Source organism: Mytilus galloprovincialis, chromosome 12 (assembly GCF_965363235.1).
Source record: "Mytilus galloprovincialis chromosome 12, xbMytGall1.hap1.1, whole genome shotgun sequence".
NCBI lineage: Eukaryota > Metazoa > Mollusca > Bivalvia > Mytilida > Mytilidae > Mytilus > Mytilus galloprovincialis.
Window position 1 is genome coordinate 42,384,521 of NC_134849.1, and position 27,360 is coordinate 42,411,880.

The window sequence follows — 27,360 nt, forward strand, 5'->3', positions numbered from 1 at the left end:
AAATATAAGATATAGGTTAGAATAGAATAGACAGGAAACTAATAACTAATAAGTTATAATGATAGGACGTACGCCAATTCATGACCCCATTCATGAGGGCGTGCCAAATTGTAACGAATGTCCAAGCAGAATTTTCTATTGTTCAAAGTTTGACGGCGGTTATGTTTGAACAGTGTTGAGTGTATTTTACATTTGTCATTTCAGAGTCTTTAATATCTTACTGTGCTGTATGGATTTTGTTCATTGTTGAAGACCGTACAGTGATCTTTGATTGGTCATTTCTACGTTATCCAGTCTCTGGTTAAATTCTCTTAGTAGACATTATCCCATCATTGATGATCAAGTGTGATATAAAAAAAGAAAACTACATTATCATATCTCGGATATATATCTATTATATATTACTCTTATACGTTTTATATTTGAGACAAGGCCATATTTTGTTACCTCAAAGCGAAGTTAGAAGTAGTTTCGTTTTTCGTTATAGAAGCAAAATACTAATAGTCTATGTAGAATAACGACTTCCATACGGTGTCGCGTTAAAATCTTTTTAATACATTGGTGCAATTGGATGCAAAACATAATGACCATAAAATGTCAGGTTTGCGAGATCAGACAGTAACCTAACAACTAAACAATTGAAAACCTAGGGATCAATGTTTAACCTTCGTCAGCAATGGGCAATTTTCATAAATAAAACATGATTTAGTCGAATACTAAAAATGCGAGTAAAGAAAAAGAGACTATACCATAGATTTGTTATTCACTACATATGCTTAAGAGGTACAAAACAGTATTCAGAAGTTACCTTTTTAACATTGCACCACAATTCAACAGAAATTAGAAAATAGGGTGTGGAAGTATTTCTAAGACATTGTTGTTTTCCTGTTCTATGTAGCTTTCTTTCTGGCAAACACGGTGTTAGATTTTATAAATTGTGACAGGCACCGACCATTGAAAAATAATTGATCTGTTTAAGAAATGAAAATAACTGTTGTTTTTTGGGGGTTTTTTTTACGGCAAAAAAGAAAACGACCGTTTGATTAAAAATTGTTTAAACTTATGTAGAAATAGATTTATGAAAATAATGTATTTTAATGCGAAAAGGCTAGACTTTATTTTGTGCCCAAAGGATGTGATTAAGTGGGTTTTTTTTACAATTATTTCCCATTATTTCCGTAGTGAAAATCTGCAATAATTATTGTTTCATCATGTTGTTTGATTTTCACATAATAACACAACTAAATATATGACGGATGAATTTATAGTTAGCTGTTTAATGTCCAGTGGTAACTATTAGATGTATCATTAGGGAACATTCAGAATGTTATAATTTCATTAGATTTATGTTTCATTATAATACGTTATTCTGATTGGATACACTGCTATCTCGCATTATTCCTTAGTCAATTCCATTACACAATAAAATTTATCATTCATGATGACACGAGAACTCACAATAGAGTGCACAGGTAAATTAAATAAAAAAATGATAAAAATCGTATTTTCATAATCCTAGCTTAAAATGTAACTATAAGTACTGAATGCTTCTTTTTGTAACTTCAAAGGGTTGTAAAAGCGTTTACCGTGTGCAAACTTTTAGAATGAAGCGCTTCACACAAAATGTACTTAGGTCAATGCTTTTACACTCATATGAAGTTACAAAAAGAAGCATTCAATTCTTAAATGAATATAAACAAGGACATCCTGTGTTATGCAAACATGTGTATCACGGCACAAGCGATGACCTATAGACCGTGTGTATCATATGTATATCTAGGATGGGTTGCTCCGAATAAAGAAGGTATAGATACAGGAATATAAAGAAAAACAATATAAATTTAGAATAGAGTGAAACGGGCAAAATAAAGATCAGAGGAAAAGGGTATAAGAAAATTAAAGAATCGAGGGAAGTGGTCTATTTTTTTGCCGGACAATTGTTGATGATTGTTTGAAGTCAAATGCATTTATAGGTTAAATAATGCACAATCGTTTGTACATTTGTAGGGATTTATGTTTGGAGTTGGTGAGACACATAATTAGTTATTGTTTTTATTTGAATTTTTCTCGTCTGATTTTAAAGTGAATAAAAAAACTCTATCATCTAAAAAAATATGGTTTAATTACGACATATAGATAAAACTGCTATTCAGTCGATTTTAAAATACATGCTATAAAAGAGAAAACATAAAAATATTTAGCAAAACCTTTGAACAAAAAGTCAACCTTAAGACCCCGAATATCCTTTTGGAAGAACATTATATTAAGTTCCGGATTCCATTTAAAATAAATTGTTCATTTGGGGAAAAAAATGGTGATACCATAGGCTATTTTCAAAAAATGGTTGACTGAATTCTCTGCAGACTGTAGTTTACTCGCAAATTCACTAAGTACGTATCTCTACGGCTAAAAAAATCATAATTGTATCTTTTAAATTGTTTACATTTATTTCAGTGTTTATTTTTCAAACTTTTGATGTAAATAACGTTGGATTAACATCGAGTCAGCTTAAATTATAATCTACTAAATTATTAATTAAAAACTAAAACATGCAGCCTATCTAAATTTCACGCATATTATCACCTATATAAAAAGATTTAACAGAACACCATTCATGTTTTATATTTAAAAAAAACAACATATACGCTAAACGAAACCATTCACGCCAAGAAACGATGTACGCTAAACGATACGATATACGCTAAACGATACGATGTACGCTAAAGGATACGGTATACGCTAAATGAAACGATGTACGCAAAACCATACGATGTACGATAAAAGCGCGCTAATGTTATCGTTTATGGTATGGTTTATGGTACATGGTTTCGTTCGTACATCATTCGTTCAGCGTCCGTACAACGTTCGGTTAGCGTTTCGTTTGCATTCGTACACCGTTCGGGAAGCGTACGTACATCGTTCGGGCATCGTCCGTACATGGTTCGGGCATCGTTCGTATTGTTAACTTTTACGTTACACGGACTGTACTCCGTTTCTAGAGTTTGCAATTCCTTCAAATATCGGATACACTCTTCTGTTATTTTCACCAATTTATAAGAAGATTCAAGCATCATAGAATTATTGTTTCCGTACGATTGTATGCATTTGAATATTTTTTTTACATAATTCTTATGTTATTTTTTTATATAAAATAGCCATATCATCCCAACAAACAATTTGTGGTGCAATGTAAAGCATTGTGTATAGTGGTGAGATACACTTCGAATAAATTGATAACTATGTTATCAACGACGATAGTTCGGAGCAATTTGCAAACAGCCACGCTTTTAACATGTAATTGTTTTACTTAATTACAAGGTTAATTGTTTTGAAAATTAAATTAAAATATTTTTTTTTACATAAACTCTTTTGAATAACAATGTTGTCATGATTAACATATAGCTATTTCTCATTTTGATTATACAAACAAAAATGATTAATTTTTTAATACTAAAATTACAACCATAAATGTCGGGTCCTCAGTGCCCATCAATTTCGTTTATTTGGCGTTTTTACCTATGAAATTTGGCGTCACTTATGAATATTATGTACTGAAATGGTCCATCCAGTGTCATATTCCGGTCCATGTGGTTTTGGTCTTTGGTATGTCTAGAGTATATACCAAAGAAATATTCATGTTTAACTAGTCTATATATTAAACATACCTAATCCTATTCCGTACACGTTAGCTGCATTGGTAATTAGTACTCTATGTTCCTTTCCGTTAACTGTCATTCTATGTATCTGGCCGTTAATTTTTTCTTGACCGTAGAATATCAATCTATAAATAGATAACTTATCAAATGAAAGATAACTTTAAAAATAAAAAAATAAACTTTCTAGATATCCCATCACAAAATGAATGGTCAAGACAGAACATATCAATACAAAAATGTAAAGATACGTTAGTAGCTATTTGACTAAACATTCATCTTAAGCATTGTTAACTTATCATTTAAAAACAACTTTTAAGTATCTTCAGAAAGGTTCTTCCTTTTTTATATATTTAAAACTAATCTAGCAGCATTGACTTTGCTTTACAAAGATTTTGTCAACTTCATGCGAGTTCAATCCTTTCAAACAAAAAATCCAACTCTTCTCGTTAATTGCAAATCGGATGTAAAGAGTATACATCTTTCTATAAATGAAACAAAAAACGAATACAATTACCTTGAAAACAACAAAAGCGAAATAGATGAGCAAGTTTTAAATAAATTTGTATGTTGATTATATATCCAATACACAGAACAATTACCCAACTTTATATCGTGCAAAAAGATAATGGTTAATGTACGAGTGAAAATGGAGGCATTCGTACTATTGACATTAGATAAGTGAAGTATGTTTATTATTGAACCGATATATCTAAAATTTAAAAAAAAAACATATCAAATACATATTTTAATCAATTATCGAATCCAAATATATTTGTATAACACGGGACATACTTTTATAAGAACTAACCAGCAGATTGAGACTTCTTAATAAAAAATACAGTTGATTCTTGAAGGTTTATTCGATTGCTTATTGTAGTTATTATAAATAGCATAGTTGCATAAAAAGTGGTATTGGCAAAAGAACAAATAAAACTTTGTAATCCCAAATGTAAACACCTACCCCTATGGTTTAGAATATATAGTTTATATAGATACATGTAAAAAGTTCTTTGTTTGATTTGACGATAATGAAAGCCGTATGATTTGTAATTAATCTTTTTGCGAAATTGAGTATTGATAAGCTCTATTTCTTTCTAAAACACATTGGCTAAACTTTTTGCCTAAATGTAATTCTTTTTCAAAGCTCTATATCCATATTCTATAAAATGTATTGCGATCCTTGTATGTGGTCACTGTTGTTTAAATTAAAATCTATTTAGACAAATTAAGTCACAATTATGAGTGTCTGCATACGAATACACAACGATTTATGCACCAGAGCTTGTTGAATTTGTATTTGTCTCATATTTTGTCATCAAATTCTTATTTCTATAATTTTAGTGCAATTTCATGGAATTATGTATAAGGCAATTATGGACCTTTATCTAACTTAATTCTATCTCAAATGTACATTTTTACAATGACGTTTTCACTAAGTTAACATTTTATTTAAAATAAAATAGGCATAATGCAAGAATTTTTCTAGAACTAAAACACATGCATTCTGCAATCAGATTTAAAAAAAAGATATTGAAAACACAAAGTTACAAATTCCAACGTTACCAACCTATCATCTATGTCTATTGTAATGACAGAAGGGTGTGTTTCATTACGAATATTTGTTAATTCTGATCCATCTGCTTTGCATCTCATTATCTTTCCAGTATCAACCTCAGCCCAGTACAGATGAGCATTCAATGAGTCATATGCTACACCGATGATTTTACTGTTTGATACGACAACAGTAGCAAATGTTACTGATGCATTACTTGGGTATGAAAACCTGCAAAAGACAAACTACTTTAATATATATGTGCACATATAAGTACTACCATGCATGTTAAATAGTCAATTCAATTTTCATCAGTCTACAGCTTCATCATGTCATTTCAATGAAAACTTAATTTTGTATCATTTTGTTGTAAAATAATATTCGCACGGTTCAGTTATCATTTAATTACGACAAATTGGTAAGGTATATATAATTGTTTACACTTGAACAAGGTTACACCAAAAAATTCCAAAATATATCTGCTTTTACTCTTACGTTAAACTCGCTAATCAAATAGAGGAAGCAGAAGCGGGAATACTATGAGTCACACTAATTACATCAGGCAAAGCTCCTTTGCAAACAACAACGAAAAACCGCGAAAAAATGTAAAGGTTATGCTAAAATTCAGTAAAGACCCGTCTGAAATATATTTAATTGATTAATTAAACAACACTTACCGTTATCCTTATGATATGTTTCGTTAAATAAATTTCTAAATATGCAGCGGAAACCTACCCACAGGAACTTACTTTAATAGATGAAATGTAAATGGCAATAACTGTCATTTCCTATATTTAGATATTTCAGTTTAACACGGGAAACTCCAAAAAAAGGATAATTTTTCAGATGGTGATGTTCCTTTTAAACCATCTTACCGTGTTTATATTTCACAACTCGTTCGCTATCCACGTGTTTGGTGTGACGTTTTAGATATTAATAGAACGTAAGCCGATGATTACTGGTAAATTATTAATAGTTATCAAAAGTACCAGGATTATAATTTAGTACGCCAGACGCGCGTTTCGTCTACACAAGACTCATCAGTGACGCTCATATCAAAATATTTATAAAGCCAAACAAGTACAAAGTTGTTAGGGATTTCGTTGCCAACAATTTCTTAAAACTTATACTATAAATTCTTCCATAGATATAAAGATTTAGTTTTCAAGGTTTGTTGTAGAAAACACAGTAGCACATTCTCGGTTTTATGTAGATGTTGATTACCATGCCCCAAAATTTAGAAAAGATAAAAGAAAACTTATCGATGATTTAGATAAACTTAATCTAAAATGTTACCAATTCAATACTGTAATTAGATGATTAGATCTTTTAATATTGTGTGTATTAGTATTAATTTTTGTATTTTTATTTGTATCCATCTGATGAGTTAAGCCTTTTTCAACTGATCTTTATAGTTCGTTCTCATGTTGTATTGATATACCACTGTCGCAGGTTAGGGACAGATTGGGATCCCGATAATATGTTTAGCTCAACCACATTCTTTAATTGTGTGCCTATCCCAAGTCAGGCGACTGTTATTCATTGGTTGTCGTTTGTTGGTGTGTTACTAATTTGTTTTTCGTTAATGAGATTGAACATGAATTAGGCCGTTTTTTTTTCTCGTTTGAATTGAATTACATTTGTGATTTTGGAGTCTTTTATAGCTGACTAAGCGGTTGAAGACCTTATGATGACCAACAACTGTTAATTTCTGTGTTATTTTGTCTCTTGTGGAGATTTGTGTCATTGGTAGTCCAGTCGCTTTGTGCAGATTTTTGACAAAATTGCTCAGATTATGGTTTAAGCATGAAACTTGGCATAGTAGTAGTATATGTCATGAACAACATTTTAAGCTATGGACCCACTCTAAAAGTCTAAATTGGCTGGTGGGATGGCCATTTTTAAAATTGCGGACGTTTGATTTCTATAAATTAATTTACAAAAAGCATGAAAATTATATTAGAGAAGACATTGACACGAAACCTGGTAAATAGAATAACAGTGCTGTCTGCAATTGCCTTGTTGAACAATTTTTTTTTCAAATGTTACCCATATTAAATGGCGGCCATCTTGAAAAATTTTGAAACTTTTAAGCCAAAATAGGTAGAGCTCTAAAGTAATATTTCGATAAAAATAAATATGCATTATATGTACATTGTTGAAAATAAACAAATGTGTTTGTATGAGTTATAAAAACAGGACAAAAAGCGAGACCCTCCTTCTCCGATTTTTTTCTCCTGTTTTGTAGCAGGTACTTACTACCGCTTGTTCAACATAGAATAACAGGAGAATTTTACAAAATACAAAGTACAAATAAAGCAAAAAAATATTTGTTTACCTGTCATTTATAATAGTTGGCTGATTACATGATAATTCGTTTTGTTGATATTGTTCATTTCACTTTCAAAAACCTTGATTGCAGACATAATGAGTTCTGTATCATACAAGTAAAGTTAAAAGAAATCAACTGCTCAAATGATCACAATTGACCTTAAAAATATCCCACGATAAATGAAATGTGCATGTTTTTTTTTTTGTTTAAACCGCACAATAGCTGTCTCTGTCTATCATATTCTATCACACTGTCATCCATATTTACATAAAGTAGTACAACTTAATATTGCCTTTACATATTTGCATTTCCTTGGTAACCGTACGTGTTCACTTTGACTAATTAGATAAGCTCTTGCTGCAGGAAGGTTCCTATATAGTCATATGGTATATTCATCACAGATGACAAGGACTGTCATCTGAGGACTTCGGACATTGATTTTTTGGTAGGCATCTTGAATGATGGCCATTTTGAAAACATGACTTTCCAATATATCATTATTCGCTATTTTTTTTATTAATTCATTATTTGTATTTTTACTTTTTTTTTTTGCTAATTCATATTGGATATTCGCAAAGTTGTCAGATATGCACACATTTACGAAATAAAGATATCAGTATCAGAATTTGTGTTACTCACTCGTTTGCCTAAGTAGAAATTATATATGTATGATACAATTTATGACCGAAAGGTGTTGTTGGAAAGGATCAAAATTGTAGATTTCGAAAACACTGGAGCAAGATATCAGAAGAACGTAATTGACGAATAGACTGGAAGAAATGTGTGAAATGACAAGAGAGGGCATGTGAGGGTTTGCAAGGCCAAGCAGATACAAACAGAACAGACATAGACATTTGAGCTGGCAATCACTCCTTTGAGACAAGCATACGGAGATGTTGCTTTTCTTTTCGCTCAATTTGGAACAGTCGAATGAAGGCTACGTAACTGCATAAGCACTCCAGAATCACACGGCAAAATGGTACTAATCCTGTCAAACAAATTTTCAGATCTCAAAATATTTCTTCAGCAAAAGTGAAAACATACATCTAATGTTGAACATAAGTTGCCAATTGAAAGAAAACAATAAGCAATCAGACACTGTAACGTGGTACTGGATCAACAAAAGCAATGACTACAGCATGTACAGTGTATTTTTTCTGTGGTGATGTAAATGAATATCTCTATGATGTATCGACATTTTTATACAGGGCATGACTGTGCACCTGCACTACAACATGTACAAAACAATGTTCTCTTAGCCAAAGTAAGTGCTGGAGAAGTCAAAACACTAGTATCGTGCTTAATGAGTGATAAAACTTGACAACATAGCAAATAGGCAGGATAAAAGATACAGAAAGAAAGCAATGAATCTTTTATCCCTGGCGTTGTGCTTCCCAAAATAATAAAATGCATTGACGGCACAGGGTCTGGAAGAGATACCGATATTGTACCAATCTCCAAGCTTGCAGGTCACGCAAAATTGTACAGTAAACGCCTTGGACAAGTTGGAGTTATAATGGAAGGAAGCATTGCTACAACTTATCTAACAAAATTGGAATGTAGCTGCAAGCATACAAGCAAGTTAAATTAGTTCTCTTGATCTTCAACAAAGGTATTCGTGAAGCTCTGAAACAGACCTCATAATAAAAGGGTGAAAATGAAGGAATCGGCATAGCAATAGCAGGCCAAATATATATGCTTGGTACTAAGAATAGCTTAACAGGGACACTCAATAATGGCTGTTAACATGAATCAGTTCACCAGACAGAATTTTCCTTAGTAAGAATGATACAGGATGGCCAAACATCGAGACAGTCCAGTATTATCGTTGATTGGCATAAAACACTTTTCAGCTATAATAGTTAAATTGTGCAACTCGTCGTCGAAAGGATACAACTGCAACTTATCAGCCCTTAGATAGATAGTAACATGTTTCAATGTTTGTGGAACTGTTTCATTTTGAAAGCCTACATTGAATGTCCCTGTAAACCTTTTTATAGTAGCAGGCTTACTCTTTAAACCATTCTAGTTACTTCGACTATGCTGAGACCTTCACCATCTTGACTATAAGACAAGGCCTGTTTCAGAACTTTCCCAACATATTCGTTGAAAATCAGGAGAAAGACGCACACTTTCATGTGTGCTTGCTTATCATCTATGACAGCTAGTATTAAATTTTTCAGAAGTTTTGTATTAATTATTCCTTCCATGACAACTCATATTTACTACGAACGTTTACTGTACAATTTACCGATATCAGCAATTTAAAATATTAAAACAGTATCTGTTCCAGACTATGAGCCGTCACTGTTTTCTATCATTTTGTGGCCGCCCTAGCCGCCTTTTTGGTTTTCTGAATTGAGTCCATAGCTATAAAAGATAGTTATGACCTCAACTAACACTCTGCAAAGTTTGATGCTTTTACCCCAATCTGAACAATTGTTTCACAAATCGACCTAACTATGGCATTCATACCACATCTTATTTTTATAGTTACACAGAACAGCCTAGAGAGCATAAGATCAAGCAGCATAAACCCCAAAAATAACTAGGATCAATTCATATGATGCGGTAAGCAGTTCTACATGTGGCAATCCTTGTTTATCTTGGAAGAACAAATCCCGTAATGAGGCCAATTTATTGATTTCACTATCGATGAAAACATGACGAGACTGTGGTACAATTTTGAAGCATATCCCTGGGGACACAGTTTTTCCTCAGCAATTGATGACCACATACAACAGTTATCGTGTGTTACAAAATATGCTAAATTTTTGCTGGTGGACAAGAGGCAGATCCAGAAAGTGTTTACCAGATGCACGTTACCACTTCTGGTGTAAGCAAAAATGTTGTCATCATCTACAAACATTTTTCACCGAAAATGAACACGTTTTGAGGCATTTAAATGAAATCGCCATACTTTGTGAGCATATATACAAAAAAAAGTTATCACATTTTATAATTAAATTTCACTACGTTTCATTGGCAGGTATTGTTGCATAATTATGTAATCTGACAGTGTGGTCAATCAAGTCAAGTTGCTTCGTATATAATCAAAGCATGTAATATGAAACTTAACCGACATTTCAGCATTTGGTTTGTACAAGTCATGCAAATATGTTAGACCATATCAATGATGTGATTGATAAAACTTAAATGACCGAAGAAAGAGTTGGTAAGAAAGTATTATTTTAAATGATGATGTTTAAAGTAGACCGAGCTTAGAAACAATAATGATGGTAGAAAAAAATCTTTTAAAAACACGTACAACTGGTTTGTTTATTATCTCTTTTTGAAGACCTTACGTATTATCTGCACCTTCTTGCGTGCATGTTTCTGTTTTTGGGTGTTAAAAATAGATTTCATTATATTTGATGTACATACCTTAATATGTCCCCTTTCTCATATCTTGGAACATACAGGTATTTATCTTTATAATCGTAAGCCAACGATTCCACCGTGTAATTAATGTCGGCAAGTTTCTTAACTGTCCCGGTTTGCAAATCTATCTCTTTCAACGAATGTGGCGATGAAAATATCAGCTTTTCGTCAATACCTGTGAACAATGTGACAGATATATACACAAAACAATGAAAAACTCATGGAAAAAAAAACATTTTTAATAATATGAACCTTGATAACCGACCAGGTGATTTAAAGTCATGTGTTTGAAAACGTAACTAGCGAGAAAAAAGAAAAATAGCTCATGCTAAAACTTGTCTAATTGGCAATTATAATTTCAACAATTTACCACTTATCAACATTTGAAATAAGTAATTGAGAAGGTATGTGTATCTTTAAATCTTTAAAGAGGGGCGCAAAGGGGTGCAAGGAAGAACGCGAAATAAAATTGTCATTTCACGATAAACGAGCAATTAAAAATGTCTTGCACGTTGATCTTTGTACCGATTTCACGAAACACGGTGAATAACGAACCATTTTCACGGCTGCACGTGAAATAAAAATGACATAACACGTTGCACGAAAATAACCCTTTACCACCCTCTTAAAGTTTGTTTGCCGGTTATATCATTCCATCGTAACGTATGTTCGTTTCAAGAGATGTATTTATGTCTTTGAACACAATTTCATGTACACATGTCCCTACAAAGCTTAAAAAGGACAACACATTGGTGCATGATGTACTATATACAAAATCATATATAACTGAAAGGCAGACATTTAATTATGCTTAATGATACCATAGAAAATATTACATGCATTTAATGCGGAGTTCATACCGTGCCAATTGTTGATCCCGTTTGAGATCAAACAGCGCTTACACACAAAAGGTAATAAAGTCGGATTACTATCCTCAATGATCTGGAATGTCCTATTATTGTCTGAACGCTGTAGTATACGCTCGTAACAGATTCCTACGGATCGGAGAGGTCGGACAAGCACCCCCGATAGTTAGGTGCGCCCCTTTAACGTTCAGGAAAATCATCCGATTTTATCTAGTCTGATTATAATCGTGATTATGTCGTGACATATTCTGCTGTATCGGAATAAAATTTTAACAATCTTCTGTGTTTTTCTGGACGGTGTCCTGTGGAATGGACATGATCTGGAGAGATTTTTTTGCCGATTGAGTTCAGAGTGCACCCTGAATGCGAACCGTCTTTGACGAAACCGTTCCGGAATAATCCCGTTATTTATACAAACTTCGGCATTAATACCTTCGTCAGAGTCCCAACAATTACAAAACACGATACGACTGAGTTCAGACAAAGACGTTTGCAATGCGGTCCACCAGACTGTGATAGAATTGCGTTCCAACAGTACCTGATCATCCCAAATATGGCAACAGTTTTCTAACGGATATCTTTCGTCAGCGTCTGGTCACTGTCTGGTCACTGTTTGTTTGATGTCTGTCGGCTTCGGATCATCTTTAGTTCGGATTGAAACGGCTGAATTTGGACGATTCCTGAACAATATCTGATTGTTGTCGTGATTAAATAAATGTTTTTACAAGTTTTGATTTCCAGCCACGATTAACAAAATCTTGATCAGACTTTTAACTTTATTATCTAGAAAGCTCCTAACAAGGACGGCAGTAAATCGTGAATGAGTGACCCAAGCTTAAGATTCTATCGATTGAGTCGGATCGACTACTCTATCTGCATCCAACCTCGACAAAATCTAATTAAAAAAAGTTAAACCAAAAAAACTCAAAAACAAATTGATAAAGGGGAAGTCCATAACAACTGACGAAATCAAATGCTTTAATCATAATAAAAGAGGAAAATAGATGCAATGTTCCGAGTAATAATAGGTTAACGGATTAATGATATGGAGCTTGCAGAAAAACTTAAAACGCAGTTTCCAATGATAGCGAAAACACTGTGGTAACATTATATTATCAAGATACTGCATGCAAATATTTATGGAAAACTGCCAAAAAGTTTTGTTGAAAATTGAAAAAATGAAACTATCTCTTTTTAGATAAGGCTTTTTCATATCAGTCAAAGTTGAAGTAACATTTATCATTATCAAATAATCCGACATGTTCCTCAAAAATACATTTGATAGTTTTGATATGATTTTGAACAAAACCTGTTACCTTTTAGATATTTCTGAGTTTTTGAGTTTGATTTTATCGCCTTTTGTTGGGTTTTTCTCTGAAAATAAGTTATATCTTTTGTGTATTAGGTTTATAATTTTTATGAAAGTTAACCAAATCCTTTGGAAAAGTTCTTTTTTGTTAGTCTTGTGAAAAGTAAAATAATAAAAATACTGAACTCCGAGGAAAACTCAAAACGGAAAGTCCCTAATCAAATGGAAAAATCAAAAGCTCAAACACATCAAACGAATGGATAACAACTGCCATATTCCTGACTTGTTACAGGCATTTTCTTATGTAGATATTTATGGATTGAACCTGGATTTATAGCTAACTAAACATCTCATTTGTATGACAGTCGCATTTAATTCCATTGTATTGACAACGTTGCGTGAACAAAACAAACAGACATAATGGGTGAAAATGTCAAAAATATAGTTACAGCAGTCACCGTTGTGTTATAATCTTAGGCTGTGTTCACACCAAACGCCGTGTACAGTAAACATGTTTACAGTTAGTTTAATGTAATGTACACTGGTTTCACATTAAATTTGTACAAATCTATACACCTTGTTTAATTACCTGTACATAAGATGTGTTCACACTTGTAAATTATATGTCATTTAAATGTACATTGCGTAGAGCCGAATGCAAACTTTGATAGCAGTAAGGGAACGACCATTTGACTTCCAAAAGGGGGGATAGAAATATTCCGATCCCCAATTGGATAAAGAAAAATCTGGTCATACAGATGATAAAAAAATATTCTGACTCAAAAGTTTCCCCATAAATTATTGTGTTAAATATTGAAAAAAAAATTGATCACCAACATCGAAAAAAAACGGAATAAAACGTTCGCGCGAAATAGAAAGCGTAAGCTGCAGCAGCGTTCTTACAGACGAAAAAAAGAATGATATATTAGGGATCACTTCATTTTTATCTTCTCTGTTTGTTTCAAATGCTTTTTTTTCTCCAAGGAGTATTTGGCAAAGAGATAGGGTAGGTAAGCTTTAGGTAATTTTACGGATCTGTGATAATAGGCAAACATCTCATTTACCTCACACTTTTTTTAGTAATGCATTTATGCCTGAATCGTTGTTTGAGTAATGACCAGTGACGAATGTGTCTGTGTACGTCAAGTCGAATGAATTAGGCAGCAACTATTTAATTTTTGTTTTTTTGGAGGGGGCGGGGTTTGGTCTATGGATTTTTTAAAGGACAAATTTTGGTGACAAGTCGAAATCAATTTTAGCATTATATATAATGGCAGCTGAGGTTGAAACAAACAATTTTTTTTCACGGTCAAAAACATTTGTTTCTCTCCAACAAGTGTTGACTATCGACTGTGTTTAGACAAACATGATTTAAGTTTTAGCAATTGGAACGCAATTGTGTTTAGTTTACGTGTGAGTTAAACTCACCCAACACCGCATTTAGGTCAAAGTGAACACGGCCTTAAACAGTATGAAAAAAAATTATGTAACAAAGAAGCACAAAAAGGCAGATATCAAATTTAACAACCTAATTCGTTGCCTTTTTATTATACAATGATATTTATCTATGTTAAATTCACCCATAAAGGATTGGACGATTTTAAGTATTAGGACCAAATCCTTATTCTGACATGCACATGGTTAGATTAAGATTAATGTGATGTAGAATCGCGCGTTTGACGTACATCAGATGTTCAACATGTAAAAAGTAAAATCGCATATATACTGAAATTCCGAGGATAATTCAAAACGGAAAGTCCCTATTCAAATGGCAAAATATTATCTAAATGTCACACAGAGGATTTAGAAAAATTTTGCCGTTCAAAGTATGAACATAATATAGTCTATACTTCTTTAAGGCATGTCCTCGATAACGTTTACTACTACCATTTCATAAACATTAGAAAGGATAATGACAATGAATGAGTTTGAGTTGAAAAATGTATCGTGCTTCAAAAGAATAGAAATGCAGAAATATTATCTTTTTTAGAAACATTGGTAAATTTATTTGTTGAATTGTCATATTTGGAATATATCTTCTACCTGCTTTAATTTTTTTTTTTTGCTTTGCGATTTCGTTGTTTATCAACGCGACAAAGCATTAGACAACACAAACAAATATTATATAAACTAGTCAATTAGATGACACAAACATACCACACCCATTTGATATAAAAATAAAATACACTGCACTCTTATTGTTTATAACCGAGCCAATCAAATAAAACTTTACTCTCATCTTTGTATATGATCTCTCAGTCCAGAGCATTTAATTCAGTATCTGTCATCTGTTACAGCATATTATATTTTGTGTTTTGTTATTATGTTCTCCTTTAATCAAAATGCTTGTGTTTTTTAATTGAATATTTTGTATTTATTTGCTTTTTATAGTTCGCTATGGGGTATGGGTACTGCCCATTGATGTAAGCTACACAACAACCTTCGTCATTTGGTGTCCAATACTTTTCCCATTGGCAATCATAGCACATTTCATTTTTTTTTTATTTTTCTTGATACTTACCACAACAATTATATCATCAAAGTCATACTTACATAAGATACCGGACAAAGTTGTAACAATGGATAACATCCATATCCAGGTGTTATTTTTCTGCATTTTGTTGTCAAGAGATCGGAAACAATGCGAAGAACGTCTGACTTTAAATATATGAGCATTAAATATAAATCGTCATAAATATATTTTTTAAAATACTACATAAGGATTATTTTCAAAATACATATCCGTAAATTTTTTTAAATTATATATTTCAACACACTGTTTATATTACATCAAACACAAGAAATCAGTGAGAACTATAAGCAAATTATTTTGTTATCCAATTACATAAAATTTGCTTTGAACTTTTAAAACACAACGGTTTTATGCACGATAAGTTAACAATAGTTATAACACTAGTTATAAAATGCAAGAAAAATTAGTCTATATCATAACCGATAAGAACTATGGATAAAGATTGCAACGGTATTTCAAATATATATATATGCTGAAAATGTTATTTTGTAGTAATTATGCATATATCACCCATTTTAATTCATGTCTAGGTCATATGCTACAGGGGACCACTTATCGAATAATAACTTAACACTTACTCACGTGGAATTGTGAGAACAAATCGTTGAGACGCAAACTCTCTCAGGTCCATATTTGAATATGTAATCAATTCTTTGTCGCAGAAAATTTGCTGCTTTACCGAACTTTATATGAAACATTAAATGAGGGGTTTATTTTTTTTAATCTCAAATTTTCCGTACACCCTATAATGAATTTTCAATTCCTTAATGGAAAGTTCAGTTGTTAGTGTTTGATGAAAGTTTAAATGATTTACGAGTCAAAACATCCATTATAAACATGTTTCAGATCTATTTCGATACAATTAAATTATACTTAAATCGGCCGAATCTTGTGTTATTTATTTGCGATGAGTGTCAGGGTAACACATTTCAATTGATCTCTTCCTGTTTTCCTATTGCCAGATGATAATGTTTAGTACGAAAATCACAGATTATTTAATATTATTTGCCAATTGTTTTGTTTATTCCTGTGTATGCTTTTTTATCAACCGTTAAATTAGTTTTCCCCTATGAATATTTAACTACTGGTATTCAGTGGTATTTTCAAAAGCACTAAATATTCTAATACCAGTGCACGTTTTTTACATATCAGTTTAGAGGAAAGAAATGCAAGACATAAAGTGAAGAAAATTTCCGAGTGAACCCTTTCCTCTTGTCTTTGTTGTTACCAATAACATAATTTCCTAAGATATACTTGTCAAAATGCATATGCGTATTCAAAACCACCAAGACCGCGGAAGAATTGTTTTTATCCCTGCATAAGAGTAATTATCTCACAACAGCACTCATAAATATAGGGAAAAATGTGTATCTTGTTATGTCTATCATGTTCTGCTTCTGCCGTTTAATGGTCGCCATCATTTCTCATTAATCTGCATGTTACCATGATTATCATTATTTATAGTAATAGGTTATAAATTATATTACTGAGATGTCTTTCAAAAAGTCTGAAACATTTGGTTACTTTAACTCCTTTAAAAATTTTAAACTTCTTATTTGACCGATTGATGACTTGTTCTTGGTGTACTTTTGACAAATTGGTGATAGATGAATGGTGACAGATTGATCGTCTATTAGATTGTAATTTAACGCATAATGTTGCTGTATTGATTGTTTTAACAGTTCATATTTACACTTTAGTGTTGACAAACCAGTCAATGTGCAGTTCAGAGATTCACCTTAAAAGGATCATTTCTTTGTTGAATTAACTTGTGTATATTTTTGAATGATTAATGTTTGAAAAGAGTTTACATTGTTTCGACTGAAGGGTAATATTATTTTAAATCATACTTCAGATGCTAGTTATGGAATTCCACGTCTATAGTTGTCAAAAGAAATCGATATTCATGGCTATATTGGCGTTCACTTATTCTACTGGGCAGTTTTAAATGTGCTTATTGGATTTCGACATTAGACATGCATAGGAGAAACGAATAATTCATTCCTGATTTGTAAACTGAAACCGTCATTGTTTTCAAATCACGTGATCACGATCAAGCGAAGTTTGCCATTGTTAGTTGTTTCCCGGATGATTACATTAATATTACATATATAAATAATGTTTGAAGAATAATAAAATAAATTGAACTTTGTTGGAATGCAATGATTGTCTCATTTGTCTATTTGAGCTTAATTCGTAATGACATGGTTCGTTTATGCAATGACGTAATTTAGGTCATACCAAAACCAAAAAAAAATTACAACTGAGATTTCAACATTTTGCAAAAATACGGTACTTCTATTTTATCTTGCACTTAATGGATTCCGAATATTTATTAAAAGCAGTTATTCATTTGACCTGTTTAACGAAATCAGTTGACAGTTGATGTCTCCTTTTACAGAATTGTTATTTATATTATTGGATGCTCTGTTTTGAGTTATTGTTGGAAATCTGAGATCCTTTCCTGTCAATAATGACAATCAAGGAATAGATTATATTAATTATAATTTGAGGCAACATAAGAAAAGGGCAGAGTAATGTGGAATGAAATTTTACTTGGATTGATCTGATAGTCATATTTGTCAGTAGACTTGAACCATACCTTATAAAATGTACTACAAGCAGAAAACCAAATTGCACCAGCTAATATCAGAATAAACATGTTCAGTTTCAAATATTTTAAGCACTTCAATTGTCTTACTTTATTACACATGAAATTTAATAAGTTTAAGTCAAATTAATACTCAGTATATCACAAAATATGATAATAGTCAACCTATTTCGTTTTCTTATTATTGAATTTCCTTGCAACGTATACAGTTGTTTGAAAACGCGTAATATTGTTTTGTGTTATTTTGGTAAAAAGGATGTTCAGTAGTTGTCGTTTGTTAATGTGGTTCATGAGTGTTTCACGTTTCTTGTTTTTATATAGATTCCAACGTTGGTTTCACCGTTTGAATGACTTTACATATGTCATTTTTGGAGCCCTTTATAGCTTGCTGTTCGATGTGAGCCTTGGCTCCGTGTTGAAGACCGTACTATAATGGTTTACTTTAACAAATTTAACAAATTGGGACTCAGGTGAGAGAGTTGTTTTATTAGCACTTAAACCACATCTTTTAATTTAAATTCGCGTTTGAAAGAAGCAACTTAATGATTTATATTGATTCAATTTACAAAGTAATATCTAATATTTAGTATATATTATTCTTGAAGAATTACTTACAACATTACTTGATGGTCGATATTGATCCTCGCTCTAGACTACAAACAATAATTCTCGTTATTACTAATCTTTTGAAACACGGTGGGTAGTCAGGCTACAATTGAAGATACCTCTAAGTTCATATTCATATGCACATATCAACTAAAGAATGAGGACAATATTTCTTTTCGGTAAATGTTGATATTAATTTATTTTTATGAAGAACACACTGGCTTTATATCATATTAAGGAAATATTTTGTGTTTTATTGTACACTATCTAAATATGCAGTTTTGATAAGCAAACAAATACTATTAAGTACGGACAATATAATTTAGTATTTTTATGATTAAATCAATAGAGTCTACATCATATGACAAAAATTTGTTGTGCATTTAATAGAAGTTTAAATGACATAAATTATTTCCTTCTTTTGATATCTACACAAATTCTCGTGTAAAGGAACGTGAGAAGTAAAGCTATACCCCTATCGAAAAATAAGCCTTGTGGCAAACATTTGCAGCAATCTAGCAGCAAACTTACCAGAAACATGTTACCATGCAAACGAAGGTTGCGGCAAGCTTGCTGCAAACATAATTATGCAAATTAGATATGTCGCAAACTTGCCGCAATTGTTTCCTGTAAACTTGCTGCAAACTTGCAGGAGACACACATATATCAATGTCATTTGTGTGGACACATTCAGTTCATCTCTTTCATATTACACAACAAAAACTTTGTTTTAAATTACAGAACTTCCTGCCTATATACTAATAGTCATTGAAAGAATACTTGCAAACTTATGAGATTTAATGAAATACATACATGCATTTCATTTTCTCAAAAGATATACATCGGTATAAAAAAGGATAAATCTCAAATGTGCATTTAACATGTAATTATTGTGTTACAGAATTGGAATTAACTTTATTAAACAGTATACATTTAATTCGTTACAAAACTGTAACGTGTACATAGGATAAGCGTGTCTGTTTCTATTTCAGAATGAGTCCGTTACCAGTTTTATACTGGATCTAAAATGTTCTTTTTACAAAATATATAACATAAACCTTATTGAAAAGTGACATCAGCGAACCAATTTATATATATAAAGTGCTCTTTGCGGTCTATAATAAACTATCTATAACTATTCTGATTAAAATATAAACACTGGTACAAATTTGTCCTGGGTCAGTAACAAACTTTTCCACCTGGTACAACTATGTACTCTATGGCCGAGTTCACTTGAAACTCTATAATCGACTACAGAGTTAATAGATTATCACGTGAACGCAAAAGAGTTGATATTCGGAACAACTCTAAGTAACTCTAGGGTTAGGCCCTGACCAAGCCTAAAAAATAAAATTATCTCATTGGTTTGACGTCATTCAAGAGTCTTTAGTTTATAACCCTGGCTCGGTGAGGGTTGGAACCATGCTACGAGGGGTTAACTCGAGTGGTTCAAGTAAAACGGTTTAATGAAACCCGAGTAAGTAACGTTAACTCGGGAGTTTCAAATGAACTCGGCCTATACGTTATCACACTTGTCAATACATCACTCGTTTTCTTGGTACAATTATATACCTTAGAAGTTGGTCACACAGACTCACACTTGCCCTATACAGTACAACAATACGGTTCGTTTGTCAAACGTACAAGTCCGTATTTCTAACTGGCACCAACCTGTTCTTTATTACACTTAGTAATATTATGTAATATATCTGATATGTACGAGACAGCGATCTTGAATAGCAACGTATCGTACCTTGGTCTTATGTCTCCGTAGACTTATGACAATCGACCCTGAGCTAAGAAGCTCTATTGCATATATACCCCGATGGTAGCCGTACCATTCTTGATGAGGGTGTTCTACCAAAGTGTCTCGTTACTCGTTTGGCCTGACCCAAAGTTTTCCCGCGAAATATCTTATTTTTTTCTGTGTTTATCAAAGTATTATACAAATGTATAAAATAAGGTTTATGCTTATCTGCAACTAATGTAAACAATCTCACCTTAGACATAAAATCATCACATAATCCGCGCCTCAAAAATACATGTCTAAAACAAGCTTTACAACGAATAGAACATAGAAGTACTATATACACATTTCAATTCAGTTTAATGTATACAATCTTATCTACAGTATAATATGCCATCCGTGCTAATTTCCGCCTTGTACGGCGCCCTTCAGAACTACTGTCTTGTGTATCTTCATCAGGCAACGTTGACTAGTGAAGAGCAATGTCTTGAAAATAAGGTGTCTCTACTTGAGCATCTTTATTTTCAGAGTTCAAAAGACTAAAAGTGCTATTATCCAGTTCTCTCCTTAGTGTCTGTTTGATATTTTTCTTAAGTCTGTCGACATGTATAACTTTAGGTTTTTGTCTATATTCACAGTCAAATTTATATGTAAGGTCACTATATTTGTTGGGAATTTCGAAAGAACCTTTCCAGAAACTAGTCAGTTTTGAAGACATCCCAATTTCTTTACTGGGAAATAAACGTATACCTCGTCATCGATTTGTAAGAATAAGCAACTCTTTAAATCCTTATTCGTGTTGGGGCCAGTGAAAATTCCTTTATCAGAGACAATATGTCCTAAGAAACGAACTTTGGTGTCTTCATTTATCTTACGGTTATGTTGTTTCCATATTCCATAATTGTATCAATTATTATTTGTCCTCTTACTTTGAGTATATCTCGTTTTATTGTAAGCATTACCCTCATTTATACCAATAGTTTTTAATTTTGCAACTTCAGTTGTAAGAGTACCTCAACTTTTCACCATTCTTTGCATCCATAATGCAACGTCTTTCGTTGTCGAGTCACTATTGGCAACACTTTCTTCCTTTTCTAACTCGTCATCATTCATAATTTGGTGTAAATAACCTCGTCCATCTCTTACTTTAATTTCGGCTGTATTGTACGCCTCTAATTCAACGGCAAGTCTCACCGCATTATTTAAATCACTTTTTATTATCACCCTTTCTTAACAATGAGGACACTCTTGATCCCAGACCCGAACCATATCTTGTTACAAAAACATCTTTTGGACGAACACCTTGATCTTTTGGTGCTGATGAAACAAAACTATTTCTATACATTGTTCCTTCTTCTATATCTATTACTCGTTTTGTCAATTCGTCGATTGTATCATAAAAAAGTTATGTTTGTAATTTAATTTGCAATTTAACCATGCATACACACTATAATAAATGTCAACACAATGTCATAAATGTACAATGTAATAAATGTCAATCAACGTATTGCCACGATCATTAATTTCTAATGTAAATAATATACGCAACTAAACCGTGGGAAATTTTTCTGCTGCAAATATGTGACAAACCTTTCAGTTCTATTAGGGTATAGTTCCTTTTATTCGTTTAAATTTTAGATAATAAACGCTTATTCCGGATTTGCTACTGTTTATTGATATTTTGTTTTATCGCATTCTAATTAAGTTATTATGTCGTTTCACTTTTCCGTTGAAAGACCTTCTGGTTTTGTTCTGATTAATATTGTTTTCTTCCGACAAATTCTTTTTCTTGCGCTGTATTTTTGTTTCGAAAAAAATGGCATAGTGTTTTTGTATATAATTATACAGTATATTGGACTTTTAAGCTGACCCTGTTTGATCGAACCTTTTCTGTGAAAGAGTTAACTCCCCGAACACTGTTTTTCTAGTTATGGGATCTCCTTCTCAACCGCAAAAGAAAGCAACTTTATTTATTTTATCTAAATTATTTTTATTTTGAGCGAAGCTATCTGGAGTCTCCATTGTGCATTTGATATAAGTTATATGCATTACTAACTGGCAGACTGTTATTGATAGAGGCCTCACATCTTTTAATTAGAGGTCCTTGGTAAAAAGAAAATAGGTCAAGGTCATATTCTAAATTTAGATTTTGGTTTATTTTCACTTCTTTTCCAAAACCGTATAAGATATCGACAACACATTTTTACCAGTGTCTTTGATTTGAGGTTCTTGGTAGTTTTACTTCAAATGTAAATGTATATCTTCCTTTGCAACCTCCCATTTTTCGCATTTTTCAAACAAAAATTAATTTGTAGTAACATAACACATTATTTGCGAAAATTATTTACGAAAGCAAGAAAAAGGATTGACACTGTCTACCTTGTTTTTTTTTTCATTGATTACTTTTTATTTAATCTGTTAATACTCGGCTATAAAACTCGCCACACGTTTCTACAGAAAATCATGTTTTTCTCTGACAGCTTGTGACGTCTTTACACTAAATCTATTGGACATTGGATCTGTACTGATTGGTAATTAAGTCGTTTTAGAGTGAGATGCATGATTTGTTTATTATTTGTTATTGTCTTTGAACTAGTTGTCATTAACTGAAAGAACTCTCAGGTCTGTTCTTATTTTCTTTTTTGTTGTTGAGATGAACAAGTTGGTATACCCGTCAATAATTATGCCGGCCTGTAATTCAGTGGTTGTCGTTTATTTTCTGTTACAATGTTCATATTTTTTTTCGTTTATTATTTTGTACATTAATTAGGTGGTTGGTTTTCTCGTTTAAATTGGTTTACATTAGTTTTGTTATTTCGTGGCCTTTAATATCTAACGATGCAGTGTGGGCTTTTCTTATTGCAAAAGAATGTACTGTGATCTATTGTTGTTAATTTTTATGTCAAAATTTTGGTATAAGGCTGCTTGTTAAAGATATAGACATCAAGATCCAGAAAAGGGAAGTGTCCATTGTTAATATTAGATTTATTTAAAGTAAGTTCAACTGGATAATATCATTCTTCTTAGTCAAGTTAGTGTATATACTGAAACCGTCATTGATTAGAGCCTATATATATCTTCCGATATATCTGTTGGTGTTGTTTCGATGGGTCTTTGTCATCTTCGCTAGCCAAAGGTTACGATCCACTTAACTCTTGGGGATATGAATCGTAACTCTTGACTAGCAAAGATGAGTCTTTGTTGATTTTAGTCATAAAATGTTACGCAGTACAATACAGTAACAGGTCCACAATAAATGGTGCACAGTTAGTCCCCATTAGAATTCCGATAACTTGACGATATACGGAATTTCCTTAGCATTTTTGCTAGTAAAAAGTCAAGTGCAGTTATCGTATCAAAGCAAGTCCAATTGACATAGTTCTTTTGTTTGGTGTTACTAAAAAAAAGACTAAACATATTAATTGGATGGAGAGTTGTCTCATTTGCACTCATACCACATCTTCCTACATCTATCTATATTCAAATTCTTCTTTTTTAAACGTCCATTCAACTAAATGTGTGATTTTTATTTTTATTAATGAGATTAATATTGTCATTATCGCAGAGTGGTATATAGTGTAAAAAATAAAATCTTTGAACAGATTCGAGATTACCAATATAAGTGCAATTTACAAAGTCTGAACAATTTATTACCAGATTTTTGATTGTACCAAGTGTACTAGTAAATACTAGTAGACAGTTTATAAATGTAACAATGGCTAGAAGACGAAATAAATCTATATTTGTAAGGTGTTTTGTGCAACTTCGGAAGCCATTACATAGTCAGAACGTTTATGGTGTGTTCTGCTCATAAAGAAAAAGTTAAAGTGTATGTGTGTTACAGATGTCTTTTTTTTTCGAAAATGTATACGTAGTCAGGTGGAATGTTTACAATTCGTGATTTTTTTTTAAACTCAAATAAAAAAAATTAGGTAAAAAAATAAGGATATTAGTGGAAGCCTTATCGGCTGGGACAAAAACAAATTCCGTGGCGGGATCTTATAACATAATAATATGTTTGATACGATAAATTTGAGCTACTATATGGTTGTTGTTAGGAGCAAAATGTTTTTTGAAATGTTAAATACGAAAATCAGCCGTAAGTTCATTACTGAATAAAAAAAAAAAAGAATCTAAGATTTTTTTGTATTTTTTTCTCATTTTATTCATTTTGTGCAGGAAGTTCAGAGTGAGTCTTGGATAATAACACTCGTTCAAATACTAATTCCTGACGCGGCAATATTTATAGGTCCTTTTTTGACTGAGATCACTGAGGAGTGATTTCAACTCTAGGTCACGAAAGATGTTAAGGTCGCATGTTAAAACATTAGAACTGGGGACATATGTATTCGGAATCACTGCAATTTCATGACGTATGAATTGGCAGATCCAGGGGGGTGTGGATCCGGGGGTTGGAATCCCCATTTTTTGGACGATCAATGCATTTGAATGGGGACATGTGGTTGGAACCCCCTCCGCCTTTTATCCTGGTTTTCATGGCTGGATCCGCCCCTGCGTATGTGTATTGCCACTGATAATGACATCTTAGACACCGGCTTTGTTAGAATTGGATGTTTAAATAAAGATTAAGTGGCAGATCATCCAGAACCTTAACCCGAACTCAGGCCCCACAGTCCCCACACCCCTGGATCCGCCAATGATATTACTAATAGGAAGTTGCAGGCTGATGTTGATGAAGTAGGAAATTGGGAACATGACTGTTGAGTGGCTTATTTGTTGCATACTTAACGAAAAAGAAGCACTTCGTCATTATGGTAGAAAGGGGCAGGAACATATATAGATATACTGTTCCCAGCTAAATGCCAATGATATTATGTAAAAAAAGAATATTTTAATTATTTTTCAGGGATAATGCATTTGTTAGGGTCGGCGGGAGTAAAAAAGCATGAAAAGTCAATTTTATTTTTATTCTGAAAATTGGCAAAATCGGGTCGGCGGATCTGTAAACCAACAAATTAAAAAACCATGGCCTAACTCATCCAAATAATTACATGTACATCTATCATTATGATGTTTTGAAAGGCTATTTTAATTGTTGTTTTCTCTGTGTGATACTTTCAATAATAATAATAATAATAATAATAATAATATTTTATTCAATAAAATATTAAGCATATGAATTATTACAATACACAATAATATGATACATAAAGACAATACTAACACATACTTTGTAAAATATAATGGCATTTTATGAGTGAAGTATCCTTAAGTGCATGGAAAAAAATTGCTGATTTTTTATCAGGGATAACCCATGGAAGCTCTAAAGCTTGTTCTCACCCTTGCAAAAATGATGCAGGATATCTCAGGATAATCTTGAGAAAAATCACAGGGCAATCTTGAGAAATCCTGATCCTGAGATAGGGTCAAACATGGGACGGTATTGGAACAAGGATATTCCAGGGATATCTAGGGACCATCCAGACCATAAATTTCCTAGTAGAAAGTCCTGTGACAATCCTTTGCTCAGGATTCTCAGGTCCTGGTCTCAGGAAATTATCCTGATGTCAGGATTTACAGATTTGCTTGCATTGAGTTGGCCCTGGGATAATCCTGGTATATCCTGTGAATATCATGAGAATGTCCTTAGTTCAGGACCAATAAATGTCTTTCATGAATTCTATAGGAAATTACAAAATTTGAGTAAAGTCTATTTTTCTATTGCAAATATTTTCTTAAATTAGTTTAAATCCATATTCCCCATTCTAAGGAAGGGCGGATCCAGCCATTTCAAAAAAGGTGGTTCCAAACCCAGGATAAAGGGGGCGGGGTCCAACTATATGTCCCTATTCAAATGCAATGATTGTCCAAAAAACAACAAGAACCCTCCCTTAAATACGCCACCGATAAGGTGGATGTTTGCCCTGGTACACAGGGGCTCGTTTAGTGTGTCGGATGAGATCTTACTGTCAATGGCGGTATCTTATGGGGTTTTTTTCATGTAGGTTAGCGACCGCCATTGACTGTTTGAATTACATTACATGTAGTTAGGCAGTAACCATTTGATTTTTGTAGTGTGTGTGGGGGGGGGGGGGGGGGGGGGGTATGGATTTTTTGGAAAATAAAGTTTGTTTCTAGTTTTTGGAGAAAAAAATTATTTGTTTTTGACCCTGAGAAAAAAAAACGTGTTTGTTTCATCCTCAGCTGCCACTATATGTAATGCTAAAATTGAGAGAAAAATAGTTTTTTCGACCTGTTCGATACATTGTTTAAATGCGATAAAAAAAGTTTTTCCGAAAACAAATCCATAGCCCCCTCCCCCCCCCCCCCCCCCAAATAAATTCAAATGGTTGCTGCCTTCATATCTATTTATTACAGCAAGAATTGTAGTTTAAGTTATATTAAATAAGTATAAATGAGTATTTGTATTGGCCTTGTTTAGTAGCTTTTTTCAACGGCTGTTGAAATTCCCATTAAGAAAAGGCCTTGTATTTAATAATTCTTTAACTTTTAAATTAGATACTAGTACTATTAGCAAACTTGTTGGCCAATTTTATTAATGGCTGCTCATATTATTAAATTACCAATAAAAATGGTACACCAGTGGCGTATCAAAGAGGAGGGTTCCTTTTTTTTTAGAACATAAAGTTTGAACCTCCCCCTTTTCAAAATGGCTGAATCCGCCCCTGTACCTACCCAATATTAAGTCAGATATATAAAAGGATACATGTAAAGTTCTGCTTCTTTCTGTAATATGTTGGTGTCTCTGTTCTTCCAAGTAGTATTGTTGAATAAATGTAACTGAA

At 32.6% G+C, this 27,360-nt stretch overlaps 1 protein-coding gene and 1 long non-coding RNA gene across 2 annotated transcripts in view; one reads left to right on the plus strand and one right to left on the minus strand.

The window, feature by feature from the left end:
- Positions 1 to 18,982, minus strand: part of LOC143053798 (uncharacterized) — a 34,660-nt gene extending 15,678 nt beyond the window's left edge. The window contains exons 1-5 of the long non-coding RNA XR_012971457.1: positions 18,856 to 18,982; positions 15,650 to 15,754; positions 10,925 to 11,096; positions 5,224 to 5,439; positions 3,666 to 3,781 (exon numbers count right to left, since the gene is read on the minus strand). This is a non-coding gene — a long non-coding RNA (uncharacterized LOC143053798). The remainder of the gene's footprint in view (positions 1 to 3,665; positions 3,782 to 5,223; positions 5,440 to 10,924; positions 11,097 to 15,649; positions 15,755 to 18,855) is intronic.
- Positions 1 to 27,360, plus strand: part of LOC143053813 (uncharacterized) — an 86,518-nt gene that overhangs the window by 45,909 nt on the left and 13,249 nt on the right. The window lies entirely within an intron of this gene.